The sequence below is a fragment of the Rhinatrema bivittatum genome, chromosome 2, assembly GCF_901001135.1.
Source record: "Rhinatrema bivittatum chromosome 2, aRhiBiv1.1, whole genome shotgun sequence".
Taxonomy (NCBI): Eukaryota; Metazoa; Chordata; class Amphibia; order Gymnophiona; family Rhinatrematidae; genus Rhinatrema; species Rhinatrema bivittatum.
Genome location: NC_042616.1, coordinates 78,703,856 through 78,725,753, shown reverse-complemented (window position 1 = coordinate 78,725,753; position 21,898 = coordinate 78,703,856). Strand labels below are relative to the sequence as shown.

Sequence of the window (21,898 nt, the reverse complement as noted above, 5' to 3'; positions counted from 1 at the left end):
AGACAGGAGGGGTGAGGAGGGGAAGAGAAACGACATGAAACAGAGGGCTCTCAAATAACTGACCTATTTTATTAACTGTCACTACGTACTCCCCATGCATGCCGCATAATGAGGCTTTTACTGTAATTAATCATTTTACCCAATTAATATAGCCAATTCATCAGGTATTTGATGAACAGTTAAGTTATGACAAGGTGTAGACAGAAGGATTCACAGTGCAAAGGTGAAATTTGGTAGAGCGTATCCACAGTTTCTGTACTTTCTTGGTGAAGAGATACTTGCTAGCCTCAGTACATTTGTTCTGTTCATTAGTATAGATGGTGACTGTTATATTCTAATCTGTTGTATATTTGCAGAGTGAGAGACAGACAGATCAGCAGACATAATGTGTTATGTGCAGAACTGCAGCTGTGTTGCTCAAGAAACATTGCTAGTGGGGAGAACTGGCAACCAGACTAAAGGGACTCATGATGTCAAAACCACAGGTACCATGGTAAGGCTGAAAGTCAGATGAAGAGAGAGAACTGCCTGTAGGAACAGGAAAGATACTAATGTTGGGGTTTAGTGGGCTAGGATATAAAGAAACAGATCCAGCTGTGATAACATGCTGAGATAAGAAGAAGCTGGTAAACAATTAAAGAAAATCTCTGTGTAAACAACTAATGTGCATACAGAGAACTGAAGGAGTTCTGACAGTGACTATCAGGTCAATCATTTGTCCCTCCTTCCCAATATTCTGTCTTTATTTTGCATATCAGTAAATGCTTCTATCCTGACTGAATACCATCTGTTTATCTGTAAACGGGGATAAGCACTATAAGAAGCCTTCACTGTTTTGTCTTCCACAGTTTAGAGCATAATTCTTTCCTTTTACGTTACTGAAGAAGCTTTGGAGAAACTGCTCCTGCTAAAATGTGGATGGGCAGAGCCTTTGCCAGAAGAGAATGTTCATCTTAAAATTTTTTAAATCCGATCCTGAAGACCATTAAGATAAGGAACCCAAGCCTAACTACTGAATGAGGAAATGCAAGGTGCTTTGTTTGCATGATGAACATTACATGGTAAGGAGACCAACATACAAAACAATGTCACAGTAATGCTTGCTTGACATAATTTTGAATGCTTTTCAGGATATGGCTTGCCTCTTTATTTTAAGTTTAAAGATGATAACAGATGACTGTGATGATTAGAAAAGGAATGACAAAATCCTGTAATGGACCCAGTTCTGGAACTAGTTCAGGTGTCTTCAGTTCTCTTCCTCTCTTTTAATGTAACCCATTACTGGGTGGGGGGGGGGGGGGGAGGGGGGAGTGGAGGGGGGAGAATTGTTGTTTCCCCTAAGGCCATAAGAGTAATTATTTATTGGGGCTACTCTCACCATCATATTCCCTCTCTCTAGTTCCTGGGGGAAGCTTTTCACTTTTTCCTTATCAGTGCACAAACAGCCCTGGGTGTAAGGGAATCCTATTGGGGAAATGCAAAAGTTCACAAAAATCCTACCTTGAATCCAAATTTTTGTCTCTTGCTGATAGCCTGTGTCCTGGTCTTTTTGGGGTGAAGATCTGGTTGGGAGTCTCCAGAGCTTGATGATCTGTCCTGCACTGTCTTTAAATTCTGTGTGACTTCTCTGGGGGAAAAAGGTCTGATGTTTCCAGTCTTTTACTCTCCTGACTCCAAAAGGGGAAAAATCCAAATTACTCTAAGCCCAATAATCCCACTCTGGGTAATGCTGGCACTAGTCTTGCTTCTTCTAGGGAATAGAGGACAGCTCTCCAGCCCCTGCTCTCTGGATTGGGGGGCTGCCCCTCTCAAAAGGCTACAGGATGTTCCCCAGAACAAGAAAAAGCTATTTTAATCTTCAAAACCTAAGCAGACCCTCTCAGACAGGGAGTGTACTGAAGAGGGATCTCCTTGAAGGCAGGAAAAACACTAAGTGGGTTAGTGGGATAGGGAAAAATAGCTCCTTATTCTTCAAGAGCCAACTCAAAATGACCACAATCTCTCTACCACTAACTTCCGTTAGTGCCCTCAGGAGAGCCAATTTCAGTCAACTCATTGGAGAAACAAAATATGGGTAACTGATTTTCTGTCTTTTAACTGTATCTATTATGTACTACATTGTAAACCTAGGTGATGTTCCTGACGAATGTCGCTATATAAAAGCAAATAATTAAAATAAATAAATAAAACAATCCAGCTCACTCTGAGCCCTGACTCACTGTTTGCACATTCCATCTCCCAGGAGAAAGTCATGGTCACTTTGTGTTCCCACTGTGGGGTAACCTAGCGTTCCCCCAATCTCTTGGGAGCTCCTATATTCCCTACACCAGGCTAAGATTCCCCAGTGGTCCTTCTCTTCCCATTCTAGTCATCTTCTGACCACATCCCACCTTTCCTCTCCTGTCTGGCCTGTTTTCCTTTTCTAGGCTCCCAGAGGGTTGGTTGTTTTAGGTAGAGCTCTGGTCATCCCTCTCTCCAAGCTCCTCCCAAGGGGTCACTCTTTTATCAAGCTTTATTTGTACATTTAACTTCTTTTTCCCTGTGACTTTGTTTCTTGTTTTGACTAGCACAGTGGTTTTCAACCCAATCATTAGTACCTCTTAACCAGTCTGGTTTTCAGTCTATCTGCAATGACTATGTATTGTATACGATGGAGGCAGTACATGCAAAACTATCTCTTGCATATTCATTACAGATATTCTGAAAACCCAACTGGCTCTGGAGTACTTGAGAAATGGGTTCAAAATCACTGCCTTAACACCCAGTCATTGGGGCACATAACACTCTGTCATTGAATACAAAGATTACACTCCTGTGCCTCCTTTCTCTAAAATCTGAATTGTCTGTGATTAAGGAATAGTTTCTGATGCCAAAAGTTATACTATTATGTTTGGTTACTGTGTTGCAATTTAGTGGTCTAATGGTTAGGAGAATAACAGAAAATCAGTGATCTAGGTCAGTGGTTCTTAACTCCGTTCTGGTGATCCCCACCTAGTCCATTGCATGCTAACTTATCTCATGCATATTTATTGTGGATATCCTGAAACCTGAGACCTGCAAGATAATTTTCAAAGGAAGACTTCCTGCAAATTCTGGGTCAGCAGGTATCGTGTATTTGCACCAACTTTAGACCAGGTGCAAAGTACTATGCACAGTATATTATGCACAGGGATCTCAAAATGTAATTCCCAAGGGCACTTTGCCTTCTCTGCCCTGTTCCTGCCTCCAGCCTGGTCTCTTGCTTTCTGCAGTGAAAGGTACTCGGACTGTGAAACAGCACACACAGTTTTAACCATGAAGGGAAGGGCAGTCTTCTGCCTGGAGAAATCCACTAAATAACTGCTTAGTTACCCAGCAAATTCCCTTTCCCAAGATCAAGAGAATAAACAAGAAATATACAATGGAGGAAAATGTATTTTCACAGATATTTTGGGTCTCTGTTCTAAGGAAATAAATCCTTTCTTCTAGAATGAAAATAGCAGAATATCAGCTTAGGGAACCTGATGCTGCCCACATCCTCAGCCCGTTTACCTGCTGCTGAGGTCACTGCATCCTCAGATGTCACTGGAAGCTTCACAAGATTACTCTTTCTATCAGTACTGCCAGCTGCACAATCACCTCCACCTCAAGCAGGACTGGAAGCTGCAATTCTAGAAGGACCGGAAGGTTTGTATAACCATTAGGTTTTGAAGGGACTAATGCCCTATCCCTTCAACTGGTATTGTGAGTTGTGTGACCATTTCCCTGTTTCTGTTCCTTGTTCCTGCTATATGCCTGTTCTGATCATCTATTCATGTTGCTTGATCCTGATGATGTTAGGGGTAAATATTCAAAAGCCATTTAGACGGATAACTGAAAAGTTATCCATCTAAATGGCTTAGCTCTGATATTCAGTGACTTATCTGGGCTGCTGCTGGGCCTCCTCTTCTTTTTGGGCTGCCGGAGAGATGAATTCTGCCAATGGTCCCCTGTCCTTCCTCTTCTTTTTGGGCCACTGCTCGGCCTCCCTTTTTTATTTATTTATTTTTTTGGGGCTGCTGGCGGGATAGGGTCCACCAACGGCCCAATAGTCCTCCTCTATTTTTTTTGGCCACCGGGAGATAGGCTCTATTCAAGGCCCACTGGGAATCCTCTTCTTTTTCAGCCACAGCTGGGATGGGCTCCGCCAGAGGCACAGTGAGCCTTCTTTTCTTTTCAGCTGCCAGGAGGATGAGTTCTGCCAAAGCTTCGCTGTGCTTCCTTTTCTTTTTTTGCCTCCACTGCACCTCCTCTTCTTTTTGGGCCACTGGCAGCCCACTGGGCCTCTTTTTCTTTTTGGGCCACCGGCGGGATGGCTTTCATGACGGCACCCTGGCTCTTCCTTTCTTTTTGGCTACTGGATATTCTTTTCTTTATTGGCTGCCAGCGGGATGGGTTCCACCAACAGCCTTCTGGGCCTATTTCAGCTACCGCTGGGTCTCCTCTTCTTTTTGGGCTGCCGGTGGGATAGGCTCCGTCACTGGTGCTCAGGACCATCTTACTTTTTGACACTGGCGGGAAATATGAACCCTGCCGACATGTAACTAAACAATATATCTGGTGGCAATGTGAGGCGGCCAGCGGGTGCTTTTGGGCCACGTCTAAATTTTGCCACCTAAGTCGGCTGCTTCACCTTGTCTCATTGTAGAACCACCCCTGCTGACACACCTTCACCTCCTGTGAGACCAACAACTAGATCAGGATTTCACAAACCTATCTTGGGGACCCTTCAGCATATGCTGGGTCTCCAAGGCATTTAGATCTATCTCATGCATATTAATTGTGGATATCCTGAAAAACTGACTGATTGCAGGACCCCCTGGACAGGTTTCAGAAGGCCTGAGCTTGACTGTTACTGCCACCATCTCCAACAGACTTTTTGTTACAAATTGCTGATATCCATTGACTGAATAAACCCTCATGGAACGTTTTTGGGCGAATGGAATCTTTGCCAGTGGTCTGTGGGGATGGGTCTGTATATTGACTTCATTGATCAGTAGTAGAAGTAAGACATGATAAAATAAGATCCTTTCTGCTTTTGGGTCCCTCAGTCTCTGTCCCCCTTTGAGGAGGAGAACAAGAAAAAGCCATGGGTTCTATTGGGTCAGACATGCGAGAAAGTGTTGTAGTATCCTTCAGTTACTGCTCTGAGAAGTCATTGCCCATGTGGGGCAATGTGCAGTTTCTAGGAGTGGGAGTGGGGGCGACGTTCCAGTTATTGCCTAATAGTGACACGTTGTAGCTGGATTTAAGTTCTCTGATTGCAGGGCTCCGAAGGGAGATTTGGTGCATGGGCTCTGGCTGAGGATTATCACTGCAATGACTGGGCTAAATGAATTTAGAGAAGAATATATAATAGTGGCAAAATCCAGGTAATTGCAAATGAAGATTCATGGCATCATAGACCAATAGAGGTCAGGGTCAAATTAGCTGGAAGCCAACAGGAGCAGGAGGAAATGGCCAAACAAAAAAAAACCCAAACAAAAAAAATATGATCTCTTTAATCTGACTTAGTTTTGTTTTTTTTAAACCATTAACCAACTCTTTTTTCCTTATATTTTACAGAGTGAATAATGTCATCTTGCCTCAGCCCACCAAAAATCCATGTTAAAAATATTTGAAAAAGTGACAAAGTATTTGTGTGTTAAGCAGATGTGTAAAAAAGAAACAGATGTTCTAAGGAGCCAGGGAGATTCCTGAAGAACTTTCACAGGTATGAACTATGCATCTAAACAGTCACACAGCTAAATAAGTCACCAGAATCACCACCATTTAAAAAAATTAATTCTTTACTTATTCTTAAAAAAATAAAAAATCTTCCCTAATCCAATCCCTCATGAGACCCGTGTTTCAATCTTATAGGGTCTGCTTGAAAGCATAAATAGCAATTTTAATAACAAAAAAACTGACATTACTGCATCTGGCATGCCTTCAGTCACACCTTATTTTATAGATCATTTGGGGGAACATCTCATCAAATGACATGTTCCATTTGATATACCTAACACCTAATCTCTTGAAAATGGTTCCCTTTTTGCATGAGATGAGCTGTATATCTGAAATGGATCTGGAATATTTCTGTGTATGCTTTTTTTATAGTTTAAATCTATACTGTACATTTTGGATATCTAGATACCTGCTTTACACGTTTGACTAGCGCACAAGCATTTGAAAGTTTAGCTTCACAAGTACATTCCGCTTTTAACAATTGAACAGCAACTCTAAGGGATAATCTGTTCAATCTGAAAATGATATCCAACCAAAAGAATCTGCTGGTGCCACTGCATTGACTTTTTCTATGGCACAACATTACATTGATCAAGGAGTATTGCTGAAGTCCATGAAGTGAGCAGAGCCATCTACGTTCATGTCAGCTTTTGTAAAGGACCTTTCTTTTGTCAAGATTAACCAGTGACTTACCTAACGCACAACTGGAGAATGCTAAATGTTCTTGAAAACGTATGCACAATAGAGATGTGAATCGTGTCCTCGATCGTCTTAACGATCGATTTCGGCTGGGAGGGGGAGGGAATCGTATCGTCGCCGTTTGGGTTTTTAAAATATCGTTAAAATCGTTAAAATCGTGAACCGGCACACTAAAACACCCTAAAACCCACCCCAACCCTTTAAAATAAATCCCCCACCCTCCCGAACCCCCCCAAAATGCCTTAAATTACCTGGGGGTCCAGCGGGGGTCTGGAACGACCTCCTGCAATCGAATCGTGTTGTCTTCAGCCGGCGCCATTTTGCGCCGCCATTTTGCAAAATGGCGGCGCAAAATGGCGCCGGCCGTAGACAACACGATTCGACTGCAGGAGGTCGTTCCGGACCCCCGCTGGACTTTTGGCAAGTCTTGTGGTGGTCAGGAGGCCCCCCCAAGCTGGCCAAAAGTCCCTGGGGGTCCAGTGGGGGTCCGGGAGCGATCTCCTGCCGCAAATCGTTTTTCCGTACAGAGAATGGCGCCGGCAGGAGATCGATTGCAGGAGGTCGTGCTGGACTTTTGGCAAGTCTTGTGGGGGTCAGGAGGCCCCCCCCCCAAGCTGGCCAAAAGTCCCTGGAGTCCGGGAGCGATCTGCTGCCGCAAATCGCCGCGATTCACGGCAGCAGATCGCTCTCGGACCCCAGCGACTTTTGGCCAGCTTGGGGGGGGGCCTCCTGACCCCCACAAGACTTTCCAAAAGTCCAGCGGGGGTCCGGAATGACCTCCTGCAATCGATCTCCTGCCGGCGCCATTTTCCGTATGGAAAAACGATTTGCGGCAGGAGATCGCTCCCGGACCCCCGCTGGACCCCCAGGGACTTTTGGCCAGCTTGGGGGGCCTCCTGACCCCCACAAGACTTGCCAAAAGTCCAGCGGGGGTCCGGAACGACCTCCTGCAGTCGAATCGTGTTGTCTACGGCCGGCGCCATTTTGCGCCGCCATTTTGCAAAATGGCGGCGCAAAATGGCGCCGGCTGAAGACAACACGATTCGATTGCAGGAGGTCATTCCGGACCCCCGCTGGACCCCCAGGTAATTTAAGGCATTTTGGGTGGGTTCAGGAGGGTGGGGGATTTATTTTAAAGGGTCGGGGCGGGTTTTAGGGTGTTTTAGTGTGCCGGTTTTCCCGCCCTCCCCCTTCCCCTCCCCCTTCCCCCGATTTACGATTTTTTGACGATAAATCGGGGGAATTGTTATTGTATCGTGGCTCTAACGATTTTTGACGATTTAAAATATATCGGACGATATTTTAAATCGTCAAAAAACGATTCACATCCCTAACAAGACAAGTCTAGTTTGCTTAACCAGTTCAATGCTTGGTATCTTTCTCTTAGTGAGAAATGCAATTATAGTGACATTTACAATGTGTATTTTTGCTTTTTTTCAAGTTTGTTGCTGAAAGTTACATATTCTTACTTTCTCTGGCTCTGTAAAATAATCTATGCAATAAAAATGTATATCCTTTAAAATTAATGTCTGTGTTTCTGTCAAGTCATTACATATGTTGACTTTGTCTTTGGTTTGCCTGAGATATTCAAATTTTTGCACAGTTTTGCTTGAAAAAGCTGAGGCTGCTTTTGACTGTTAAGTGAAAGAAATTCTTGAAAGGATTTTCTTAAATGTTTACATTGTTGGGTTTTTCTATTCTCATGATGAAGCATAAAGGCAAGATCCTTATGTACTAACAGCCCGATTTTAAAAACCCGGTGCACATTAAAAACGGGAGATACGCATGTGGCTGGGCCATGCTAGAGTTTTCTGGTACACTTACCTGAATGATTTTAAACCTAACAGGTTACATTAAGCATAAGTAAAACAAAACAAGAAACAGCTGAGTCATGGCCAAATTCCACCCCCTATCAAGTTTCACAATTAAAGAAAGCCGCCACTGCTTGAGCTCCCCTCCCCAATCTCTTTAAAAAAGTTACCGGTGCAGAGCCCCCTAGATGTCCACTAGATGGCCCTAGCTAAGCCCTGGGATAGGAAGATAGGAGAGGGCACAGCATTCTTTACAGCATCTCCCTCCGCTGAGGCTTTCTGGAATGGTGAGCTCCTGTTTGGAGAAGTGGGGGCAGTATAGAGACTGGTGTGGCCCTTTTTTTTTTTTTTTTTAATAGCATTTGAGCGAGTAGGAGCTGTTTCTTTTCTGTCTCCAGGTCAGAGACACTTGGAGAAAAGGAGAGGATTTTCCCTGTACAGTACACAACCTGCCTAAATGGGTTTTTGGACGAAGTGAATTAGTTTTGTGAAGTCACTTTTGGAAATTGAGAGGGTATTTTTGTTTTTTTTTCCCCAAATTGTCTGTGACTTCCTTGTCCAGGAGGGAAGGGCACTGCTTTGGGTGACTAAGGGTGGAGAAGACCAGCTGTACTTATCTTACAACTTGTGGAGGGACAGTGGTGACTTGCCCAAGAAAGAGTTTGTTTCGTGAAGTTTCAAGAAGATTTCATGTCCTTTCTCTGAGTTGGAAGGAAGTTTTGCTGCCATCCTTTCTGCCCAGGGGTTGTGGAAAAGAGAAAACATGACTTTTGCAAGCCACAGCACCTTTCAGCCAGAGAGATCCAGCTATATATTATTGAAAGAAGTTTGTGATATTTGGAGACCCCCTCACCAGAGTCTTTGCCTTGGACACAGGGCAAGGACAATTTTTTGAAGATCTGGAGTTCACCTGGACCTCAGGTACTGGTTGGGGAAGGGATCCCATTACACTTAGGATGCCACGCCCGCCTGGGACACTTATCTCTCCAAGCCCTGGAGGGTAAGAATATCACAGGACCCAGTGCTGAGTGACACTGTCACAGAGAGAAGGGAGAAAAGTTTAAGGAAATACACCAGTATGGAACATGGAGGTAACTGGGGACAGCTTTGTGCAAATTGATTAAAATGAATTAATCACATTAAAGTTTTAATTTGGAACACCCAACATGAGTGTTCTGCCTGTTCAGTTTATTCCACCTACATTTAAGTAACGTCAAAACCATGCAATGAAGAGGTTTCCACCCTTCCACCTCCCCCTAATCGAGAGAATCCACACCCCAGGGTGAAAGGACAGGTGACTTTAAATTCAGACTTAGCCCCGGGACTAAGTGTGACTCCTGCACATTTCAGACAGCGCCCTGAAATAGTGGGGGCTACACTGGGTTAAGAGAATCTGATCCCAACCCCCTTCATATACCTTGCAAATAAAGTCTGGTTAAATTCCCACCACCCTCTGCCCCTACCTTCAACCTGCAAAAGGCTCCCAAATACAAAGCAGGATGACTATTTATTTAGTTATTTATTTAAAGACTTGGTTTTTCACTTATAACAAACCAGCTGTGCGAAGCAGATTACAATAAAAATGTAAAATAACAATGAACATATAAATCAACATAATCATAAAATAATACATACCCAGTGATTATAAACAGTGATTAGTAGTCTCTCTTCCTTTATCCCACTCTTTTATACATAAATGTTCAGAGCCCTGACAGCTCCCATCACTTTCATAATCATTCACTTCATTTCTTCACTGATTGGCTCTTCACCAGCAGCTGAAGAACCCACTTTCCATTTCAAACTTGGCTCAGAATGAAGATTCATCATTCGCTGACAGCTGACAGTTATCCGTGAAACTGTCGCGCTGAACATTCAGCTAAAGTTATTGGGTAATTTTAACCCAGATAACTTTGCTGTTCATCAGCTTACTAAACATGGCATTCATTCAATGTAATCCAGCAGAGCCTTAGAAAAGTGAACTATCTGGATACATTTTGATACCAAAATTTCTCTAGGAAGCAGCCTAGAGGTAGGGTTAGGGTGGCAGGTGAAAATTAGGTGGCTAGCATTGAAATGTAGTGTGGGTGTTCAAAAGAAACTTTACTTTCATTTGGCAGGATTAAAATATGTGTCCAATCAATATGTTACTTGATTCTTCACATCTTTGGTCCATCTGGGTCAAACATGGGAAACTCACTCTTTCTCTCTCACTCCTGTGCATGTGTCCTGTTCACTACTCTCTGGCGACAGCTCACCCCTTAGTAATCTCTGTGGGCACATGTCCCAGCTGGGAAGGGAAACCTTGAGGGGATCCCATAAATGCTAAAAAATCTATTACAAGGTCCCAGATGTCTCCAGCTGTGCCCTGTGTTCCCTAGGGTGAGGAACCAGTTGGGTTCTCCAATTCGATCTTGATCTTTTCTTCTGGAATCCTGAAGTTGACTTCTTAGGGGAGAAGGTCCTTTTCTGGATACCAGCAGGTCTTTTACAGACCAGCCATACAGTGAGGAAGGGCGGTATAAAAACCTTCTCACTAAAAGTGCAACTTTGCACAAAATCCCAAACTTCACCACTGGGTAAGGAGTCACTGCACTCCTTTCACTGGCTGGAAAGGAATAAACAGGTTTCTCCCGCCTGTCATTCAGCAATGGGAAGGTTGCCTCACCAGCAGGAACAGGATTCACCCGGGCACAACCAAAATTGAGAAAAATATTTTGCTAAAGTCCTTTCTACTCCAAGGAAGGATAACCCCTACCAGACAAGGGTGCACTGGAACTGAGCAGTTTGCCAACCAATGACACAGCAGAGAAGTAAAAACCAGCTCCTCTCTCAACAAAACCCAAACTCAACTATCTACACTCACTAAGGTCCCCTTCACTATTACCTACCAGGGCAGGGATCTGTGGCCACCTAGTGAGAGACCAATGGGTACCCAGACTCCAATATCTTAAAATTACCTGCCCAGAGCACCATCAGAGCTATGGCAGGCCCTTGCCCCAATGCTTCAAGGTGCTCATTGAAATGGTTCAGTTAACAGGATGCACTGGTACTTTACAGATTGAAGAGGTGTGGCTGCTTCAGCAGGAGGACTTATGGGAGATGAGGCACAGAGATCAGGGGGAAGATGGAGGAAAGGGAAAGAGTGGCAGAGAGAGAGAGAGAGAGGAAGTGGTGGCAGAGGAGAGGCACAAACACACTTTCCTTAATTCAGAAACAAATCTGTATTTCTTTACACAATATAAATGTATTTCTAAGCAAAAGATTAACACAGGATAATGTTCTTTTAAATCTTGCTGCACATTTCAAAATGTGGAAGGCACAAAAGTGTCACAAATTGAAATAAAAGGCCATCTTATAAACGTATATCCAATTATCCATTACTATGATTATGCACAAATGAATCACTGCATGTGTTCGATGATCTGTAGAGGTTCAGATGGCTACCACAGTCTGCAAAACAGGTGTGGCAGAAGAGACAAAGCTGCAGCAGGTGAAAGAGAAGTCCTACAGGGAAGGCTATTGATGAGAATTAGGAAGGATGGTGGGGAGGCAGTCTCTTCTACCAAAACGTTCATGTCCATCTACAGGCTTTCTATTTCTGGTCCAGGGCCAGCTGAGACAGCTGCTCCTGCATGACATGGATGGAGTAGACAAAGTAGAAAAGACTTGAATTAATTCAATGACTATCACACACAGAGGAGTTTTTGATCATCTGCATGTATGAAATGATGGTAATTTCTGTAATTGATATTGTGAGTCTGGTGAAAGACCGCAGAAGACATTCCAAGTCTTGAGCCAGACTTGCAATCTGGTAATCAAAGGCTTCTCTGAGCTCAGTAGTTCATTAGATTTGAACGCTGAGCTCTTTTCTGAGAAATATGAAGTCTTGATAGATTATGCCTGTAGCCATGCAGCTATTGCTGGCCTGACACTGCAGGGTGCTCGTAAAGTAGAGATGGCCTGGTGACTGGTGCACTGCATAGACCGGGTGGGCATATTGCTCCCTGTTTTATTTATTTTCTTGTGTATTTACTTATTTCAGGCACTTTTAATCTGCTAAGCTGATTGCCTTGCTCTTAGTGCATTACAAGGCATTTACTCTCTTCCATGTTTTCTTCTCTCATCAACCATGCCCGTCTCACATTCATCTTTCTAGAACCTCAAGGAGGCAATTTTCATACTCCCCACTGAGCTCATAGGCCAGTTAAAGGGAAATGCCATGAAGAATGTTTCCTTTGAAAATCTGACTTACAAGGTCCATGGAATTACCTGCGGGCCTTGCTCCTTCTATCTGTGTGGGTCAGTAAGTACATGCAGAGATTTGAAAATTAAAATCTCCATGCTTGCTTTCACTCCACCCACCTCCCTGACCTCCCCCATCCCTGGGAATGTCTCTATTCTCTGCAAAAAATAGTATATGTATTGTGCAACAGGGTACATAGGTTTACTTACACAGAGAATGGGACATTTTCAGAAGCTGTTTTACACAGGCAAACATGGGTTACCCACATAAAACACTTTGAAAATGATCCTCTAGATCAGTGGTTCTCAACCTTTTTGCGGCCGGGACACACCTGACAGATGGTTCTCACATGCGTGACAGACACTGAACATGTGACCGTCACGGGGCAAAATGTAAATATACATTCTGCATTCTCAGGAACCCCCTCGACCCCCCAAAATGGGTGCAGATCAGAACTAGGGCATTACCCATATAGCTCACCATACAAAAAAAGATATTCTGGATCTGATGATATCTCAGTAAAAGCAAAACAAACTCTCTTTACTGGCAGGCACAATACCCCTCCTTAAGAAAAGACAGTAATTTACCACTACAAATATTTAACCAGGCCCTAAACACTAATACACCTCCTATTAGGAAAATAGAGCAAGCCAAGCTGCTATAGGTAGATCCCCACTTAGAAATAATTGTAAAACATTTCTAATAAATGTTACAAAACAGCTGATGAACAGAATAACATCCAACAATTAAAAACTCATAAAAATTATTAAAAATTGTCCAAATATCAAGAAAATATTTCAAAACAGCAGACACATCACATAATACCCAATAATTAAAATGGCAGTCAATCAAGAAAAATAAACTTAAAAAGCTGCCTTTACTTACCCTCTCCAGTAACTCTCCTACTCCTTTCCCTTGCAGGCCAATAGCACTCACCAGAAGCAGCAGTGGCTGCTGGAGCTCTATCCTTACAGTCCTCTTCCTTAGGTCCCACAACCACTAACAACCAGTCTCTGTCTCACACAGACCAGTAACTTCCCTATCTAGTATCTCTTCCTAACACACACACCAGTCACCTCCCTGACCAGTCTCTGTCTCTCTCTCTCACACACACACACACACACACACACACGTCACCTCCCTGACCAGTCTCTGTCTCTCTCACACACACACACACACACACACACCAGTCAGCACCCTGACTAGTCTCTGTCTCTCACAAAGACACCAGTCATCTCGCTGACCAGTCTGCCTCTCTCTCACACACACACACACACACACACACACACACACACACCAGTCACCTCCCTAACTAGTCTCTGTCTCTCTCTCTCTCACACACACACACCAGTCACCTCCCTGACCAGTCTCTGTCTCTCTCTCACACACACCAGTCACCCCCCTGACCAGTCTTTGTCTCCCTCACACAGTTACCTCCCTGACCAGTCTCTATCTCTCTCTCTCACACACACACACACACACCCCAGTAACCTTCCTAACCAATCTCTGTCTCTCTCTCTCACACACACACACACACGCACACCAGTCATCTCCCTGACTAGTCTCTGTCTCTCACAAAGACACCAGTCACCTCGCTGACCAGTCTGTCTCTCTCACTCACACACACCAGTCACCTCCCTGACCAGTCTCTGTCTCTCTCTCCACACACACACACACACCAGTCACCTCCCTGACCAATCTCTGTCTCTCACACAGACACCATTCACCTCACTGACAGTCTGTCTCTCTCTCACACACACACATACACACACCAGTCACCTCCCTGACCAATCTGTCTCTCTCTCTCACACACACACACACACTAGTCACTTCCCTGACCAGCCTCTGTCTCTTACACACACACACACACACATACACACACACACACACCAGTCACCTCCCTGACCAGTCTCTGTCTCTCTCTCTCTCTCTCACACACACACACCAGTCACCTCACTGACCAGTCTCTGTCTTTCACACACACCCACACACCAGTCACCTCCCTGACCAGTCTTTGTCTCTCTCACACAGACACCAGTCACCTCGGTGACCATTCTCTGTCTCTCTCTCTCTCTCTCTCACACACACACACACACACACCCCAGTCACCTCCCTGACCAGTTTCTGTCTCTCACACACATGCTCTGTCACTTACAATCAAGCTCACACATACTCTGTCACTTACAACCACATTCACACACACACTGCCACTCATGTACCCATTGTACCACACACACACACAAGCACTCACTCATGCACCCAGGCACCATAGACACACAAGCTCTGACTCATTCACCCAGGCACCACATACACTGCTACTCATGCACCCATTCTACCACACACACACACAAATCTGCTACTCATCACCAAGGCACCCATTCTACCACACACACACAAGCTCACATGGAGCCCCTTCTCATTGATTGGCCCAATAAGCCTGGCCTCCGCTTCTCAGCCACCTCTAGTCTGACCTCCGGTGGCATGCAACGTCTCTCCAGCTGCCTCCCGTGGTGCGCAGGGTCTCTCCACTCTTCAGCCACCAGCAGCAGCGTGCAACATTTCTCCATTCTTTGGCCCCGCCGGCGGCAGCGCACAGGTCTCTCAACTCTTCGGCCATGACGGTGACGGTGCGCAGGTCTCTCCACTCTTCAGCTGCTCGCAGCAGCGCGCAGCATCTCTGCATTCTTCGGCCCTGCCGGCGATGTTGCGCAGGTCTCTCCATTCTTTATTTCTGCCCCTAGGGAGAAGGGAAGCATAAGTGGGGTAGTGAAACACCAGGAGCCACAACATACCTGCCGGTGCTTGGTGACACACTGATGTGTCGCGAAACACCGGTTGAGAACCACTGTTCTATATTATGTCTCAATATCTTTATGAGCGACATTGTGGAAGGAATAGAAAGTAATATATGTTTATTTGTGGATGACACTACGATCTACAACAGAGTGGACATGCTTGAAGGAGTAGAGAGAATAAAATGTTATTTAAGAAAGCTTGAAGAGTGGTTGAAGATTTGGCAGCTGGGGTTCAATACCAAGAAGTGCAGAGTCATGCATCTGGACTGCTTAATCCAAAAGAGCTGTATGTGATAGAGGGTGAAAGACTAATATGCATGGACTGGGAGAGAGACCTTGGGGTGATAGTGTTTGGCGATCTGAAGGTGGCGAAGCAACGGGACAAGGTAATAGCTAAAGTTAGAAGAATGCTGGGCTAAATAGAGAGAAGAATAAGCAGCAAGAAATAAGAGGTGATAATGTCATTGTACAGGTCTTTGTTGAGGCCTCATCTGAATACTGTGTTCAGTTCTGGAGCCTGTATTTAAAAAAGGATAGAGACAGGATGGAGGCAGTCCAGAGAAGAGCAACCAAAATGGTGTGGGGTATCGGAAGACTTATGAGGAGAAGATAAAGGATCTGAATATGTATACCCTGGAAGTCAGGAGGTGCAAAGGAGGTAGGATACAGACCTTCAGATACTTGAAAAGTTTTAATAATGCATGAACTTCGAACCTCTACTGTTGGAAATAGTAGAACCAGGGGTCACGAAATGAAACCAGGGGGGATGACTCAGATCCAAGGTCAGGAAATATGTCTTCTTGGAGAGAGTGATGAATGCCTGAAATGCCCTTCTGGAAGAGGTTGTGAGTATGAAAACAGCAAACAAATTCAAGAGAGCATGGGATAAACACTGTGGATCCCTAGGGGTTAGAGGTTGGAAATGAAAAAAAGGGTGCATGGGGGTAGCCTGCATGGAGCAGCAATTACTACCCTTCATCAGATGACATGGGAATTACTACCATTAACTGATTAGCCTTGATCCTTTTGGTGCAACTGCAACATTGCTCTCCAGTTCGACAGAGGGGAGGAGGGAAATTGGATACAGATGACGGCCAATGCTGGGCCCCGACTTTTATGGTCCGGGATATTGATACATAGACATCAGGGAAAAAAGCACAGGACTACTTCTATGTTATCTCACCCTAGCTTGATGGTACCCTGTTATAAAGTCCATCGAGCTAGGGCGAGAGAACACCATAGAAATCTCATCTTTGTGAGACTTTCCTCACTCCATATGACATCAAATCTTCACCTCGGTGTACTGTGATGTTTGTACATCTCACTCTGCTTCTAAAACTGGCCCCTAAACCCTAAACCACCACTAACACCTCACCTCGAGCTATTAGCTGGCCCTCTCTCTCTCAGTACTACCTATTCAAAGTGGTATTATAGCATTTTGATGAATCTAGGGGTAGGTTAGCCAGCTAACACAGAAAATTAGCACTAAACTTTCTTTTTCAGTTTAAACCCTGGACCTTGGACCAACCAGAATTGCAATGGCCAAATTTAGCTGCTCAGTAAGGCTTTGATCTAGTCACCTAGCTCCTCAGTTAGATAGCCAGATGCCTTTGTAAACTTCCCCCAACTATTTTGCTTTTCATTTCTTGCTCTGATGCAGCTGTCTGTATAAAAAGCAACACACTTGAAGGCTGATGGTCCTTCACATTCTGAAGCAGATTTATTCACCTCAGTCGTCCTGGCAATAGCACGGCCTCTCTTCTCTTTGGGATTCAACACATGTTAAAGGCAAAGTACTCTCTCATTAAATAAGCATTTTCTCACATTTTCCCTGAGCCTCCTTCAAGGTTTTATCATGTCTCTGATACTTGAGTGCCCCCCAACTCCCAATCTGCTCACTTCTTGTACTTGATTAAACTCTGTCAGATATTTGAATATTTCTGTCTTAGCTTCCTCAGTCTTTTTCCTTCTGAAGAGTACAATTTGAGCTCTTTAGGCCCTTTTATTTAGAGTTTATATTACAGACCCTGCAGCTTCCCTGAATATTCAGCATGGTAAAGAAAATAGGGATCTAGACGTGGGGCATGTTATGCTGCACAAGGTACTCATTTATGCTTTCCAATGTTTTTTTTTTTTTTTTTTTGAAATTTTTTATTTAATCTCTTACAGAACAAGAAATACAACATATCTTCAGAAGAAGAACATTCAACTGCACAGACAGTATAAACTCAGCCCTTTCCACAAGTGTTCAGAGATTATGCTCTTTTACAAATTCAATTTTTACAGAATTGTGCACCCAATCTTAATAAACTGTTCCCGAGTATCAACAAGTGTGCTGTGTTACATTGAACTTCTCCCCCTGGTTTTGTCCCCCCCAGGGGTCCCCCCCCTCCCCCACACCACCCACCCTGTTGTCCATATCACGCTACTCCAATCAGGCTCACAGATGGAGTATAGTCACTACTGGTTATGTTTCCAAACTCGGTACGGTTCCCAAATAGCATGGAATTTGGTGACCCGGTCGTGTGTTACTGCTGTCAGATATTCCAACTGGTAAACTCTATCCAATCTTGATAATACCTGGGTGAGACTAGGCACGGCATCTCCTTTCCATTTAAGGCAATTTCACACCTGGTGGTAACAAAGATATGCAATGCAAGTCTCCTCTGTTTTTCGCCCCCAATTCCCCCTATCAGCCCTAGCAAACATCCCTTGGGATCAAGCGGGACATCTACCCCCAATAAGTTGGATATAAACCGGGTCACTTCGGCCCATAACCCCTGTATTTTGTTGCATAGCCACCACATATGAAAGAATGTTCCCTTCTCACCACACTGACGCCAGCAACGATCACTGAACTGGGGTTGTATGCAATGCAGTCTTTCCGGAGCCATATACCACCTGTACATCAGTTTATAACCGTTCTCCTTAATAGAAGCAGAAATAGATCCCCGCCCCATAATCATAAGGCATTGATACCAGTCTGCGTCCGAGAGAGATGCACCCAAATCTCTTTCCCACTGAGTTTGATAACCCATCTTTACCTTAGGGCCACTATTGATAAGCATATATAGGCGAGAAATGGGCTTGGATACTGGTTTAGCCTGTTCACAAAGCGACTCATACAAAGACTTGCCCTGCGACCATGCACCAGGTGCCCCTTTGGACCGAAGGAAGTGTGTAATTTGTCGATATGCATACAGGTCTCTGGTTGAGAGATCATATGTAGCTTGAAAGTCGGCTGCTGGAATCAGCTGAGACCCATGAAAGAATTGGCCCGCCGTAGTGACCCCTAATTGTCGCCATCTCCGGACATTTATTTATTTATTTATTTATTGGTTTTTATATACCGGAAGTTCCTGTATACAATACATATCACTCCGGTTCACATTTAACAGATATAGCTATCGCCGGGTAGGCGGTTTACATGGAACATATCAAATATAATATAATGAACAGAAGAACTATAATACAGTGTAATATATTATATTAAGGAACAACTAAGATCAACTTAGGTAACAACTTGGAACAAAAAACTGACTCAATGTGAGCATTACATTATTGTGGTAAGACAAGGCTGGATGTTTGTTCTACATAAACAGGATCCTGCCCCGGTGGGAATCTAGGGTGCATTAAAAAGGTTGTAAGTGGATATATACTCTTGTTTCCCACCATACGCCCCCTCCATTTCCCACAGTGCCGCAGAACCGTTTGTGTGAACGGCGTAAGTGACTTGAATGTACCCTTTCCCAGGTCTCTACACCAAACCCGAGAGGCTAAAGATACAGGTTCTGATCTCACCTGCGCTATGGCCACCCACGGTTTGGGACTGCCCTTTAGGTGCCAACTAATAATCACGCCTAACATGATGGCTGAGTAATACCACTGGAGATGAGGTATGTTGAGGCCTCCTCATACCTTATCTTTGTATAAGATATTACGTGAAACCCTAGGAGGTTTCCTCTTCCAAATAAACTGAAAGAGTTTCCTTTGCCATATTCTCATGGCTCCTGCCGGGATCGCTACAGGTAGCGTTTGGAACAGATAGCAAAAGTGGGGCAAAACATTCATCTTAATTGCTGCCACCCTCCCGAACCAGGTTAAGTCCGACCTGTCCCATCTGCCTAAATCTTGTTGTATGCGGGTCAATAAAGCATCATAATTTAAACCATATAAATCAGCCAAGTGTGTCCCTATTTTAACACCCAAATACTTTATGGCCTCTCTAGCCAATCGAAAAGGCAACTCACTCCCCAGCGCTGCATACTGGTCATTAGACAATGAAACATTTAGCAATTCAGATTTATCGGCGTTAACTTTGAAACCCGATAATCTACCAAATATGCGCATTTCCTCCAACAGAGGCTTCAGAGAGACCTCCGGTTGGGCGACTGTCATCAGCAAATCATCAGCGAAGAGCGATAATTTATATGATACATCCTTAATGGGAATACCCTGGATATCTGGGTGGCCTCTAATATGCTCCGCAAACGGTTCTAATGATAGGGCAAACAATAATGGGGATAAAGGGCACCCCTGCCTCGTGCCCCGTTTCACCTCAAAGGGGTCAGAATAGGCCCCATTTATTTTAATTCTGGCATGTGGGTTCCCATACAATTTGGCAATCCAAGTGGTAAAGTGTTCCCCCAAGCCCATAGCCTCCATGACTTTAAATAAATAAGGCCAGTGTACCCGATCAAACGCCTTTTCGGCATCAATAGTGAGTAATACTGCAGGAATACTATTAGTCTGGGCCCACCACATCAGTTCCACCACCCGTCGCACATTGTCCGACGCCAGTCGTCCTGGGATAAACCCTGACTGATCGCTATGAACCAGCCCAGGTGCTACTCTCCCGAGCCTGATAGCCAAAGCTCTCGCCAAAATCTTCATATCTATATTAATCAATGATATGGGTCAGTATGAGCCACACAAGGTATGATCCCTTCCCGGCTTGGCCAATATCGTAATGCCCGCAATATTAGACTCAGGGGAGATCCTACCATCTCCACGTAATGCATTATACATGGACACTAAGGTAGGTGTCAATTCCAAGCAGAAAGTCTTGTAGAATTTCCCAGTTAGCCCATCCAGGCCCGGGGCCTTCCCCAACAAGATCTTTGATGATTAGGGATATTTCCCCCTCTCTGATCTCGTCATTAAGCTGAGTCCTCTGGACATCTGACAGAACAGGAAGTGGTGTGTCCCGAAGATATTGGTCAATCTCTGTCGGGGAACTCAACTGCTCCGAATCATATAGGGTACGGTAAAATTTGTTGAAGCACTGCCCTATTTCCTGCTGTGTGTATACATAGTTACCCTGGGACCCCTTAATCTTAATAATATTAGATTGCGCTTCCCTTTCTTTTAGCTTCCTTGCCAATTGCCTCCCTGCTTTGTTGCCCCATTCATAATGTTGCTGCTTCAGTCTCTGTAACAAAAAGGCTATCTGATCTTTATCTAGGGCCTGTGGTGCCCCTCTAGCCTCCCCCAATTTCCCTAGCAGGCCCGGGTCCAGGGTACGTTTATGTTGCAGCTCCAGGCGGGCTATTTTGTCCATTAGCAAGCAATGCTCCCTTTCCCTTTCCTTTTTCACATACGAGGCTCTAGCTATAAAAAGACCCCTCACATAAGCCTTCAAGCTATCCCATAAGACACCAGGGGTGCCCACCCCATTATCATTAATTTCTAGATATTGAACTAATTTAACCTTTATCGTATCCAGAAATAGCTTATCGTCCAATAATCTGTCGTTCAACCTCCAGAATTTTACACCCGCTTGTGGACTTCCTAGATAGAGCTTGATCCAGATCGGGGCATGGTCTGTCCAGGAGATAATACCAATATCCGCATCCCTAATGATTCCCACCATATCTCTATCTACTAGAAAATAGTCGATCCTAGAATAGGATTGATGGGGCTTTGAAAAGAAAGTGTAGTTGCGGGACGTAGGGTTGCGAAGCCGCCAGATATCCACCAATCCCCTGTCAGCTATCAAGTTTTTTAGGGCTTGCCTGATATTCTTATTCCCTACTCCTCCCCTTCCCGTATTATCTAAATAAGGGTAACGGGTAAAATTAAAATCACCCCCCACTACTAAGTGCCCTTCCGCCCATTCACTGAGAACTGTAGACAGTTTAGTAAAGAATGAGGACTGGTCCGTATTCGAGGCATAGACATTCATTAATGTAAACAGCACTACATTAATTTTAGCTTTCACTAGAATGTATCGTCCCTCCACATCCCTGATTACTGACAGAATATCCACCACCATAGCTTTAGCAAAGAAAATTCCCACACCAGTATACTTGTGTTGCCCTGTCGCTGCAGCATGATACACCTGAGGGTACCCTACAGAGGTAAGCAAATGCTCGTAGCGTTTCCTGATATGAGTTTCTTGACTGAAAATAATGTCTGCCTTTAGTAAGGCCATTTCCTTAAGCAAAAGCTGTCGTTTATGATAGGTATTCAGGCCTTTCACATTCAGGGAAGCGATGGTTAACATCCCCATACTGGCAGTAAAGTAAGCTGAGCAACAGCTGCCTGAAAGGCCCCCCTTCTCAGAAATTTCATTTTACCTATATTCACGTAACCAGAAGTGTACC

The 21,898-nt window shown here is 44.4% G+C and overlaps 1 long non-coding RNA gene across 1 annotated transcript; it reads left to right on the top strand.

Moving 5' to 3' along the window:
• The first annotated feature begins 363 nt into the window (after positions 1–363).
• LOC115086030 lies at positions 364–6,497 on the top strand. Its single transcript, XR_003855017.1, has 4 exons — positions 364–493; positions 849–1,061; positions 3,469–3,666; positions 5,584–6,497. It is a non-coding gene; the product is annotated as an uncharacterized LOC115086030 (long non-coding RNA).
• The last annotated feature ends 15,401 nt before the right edge of the window (positions 6,498–21,898 follow it).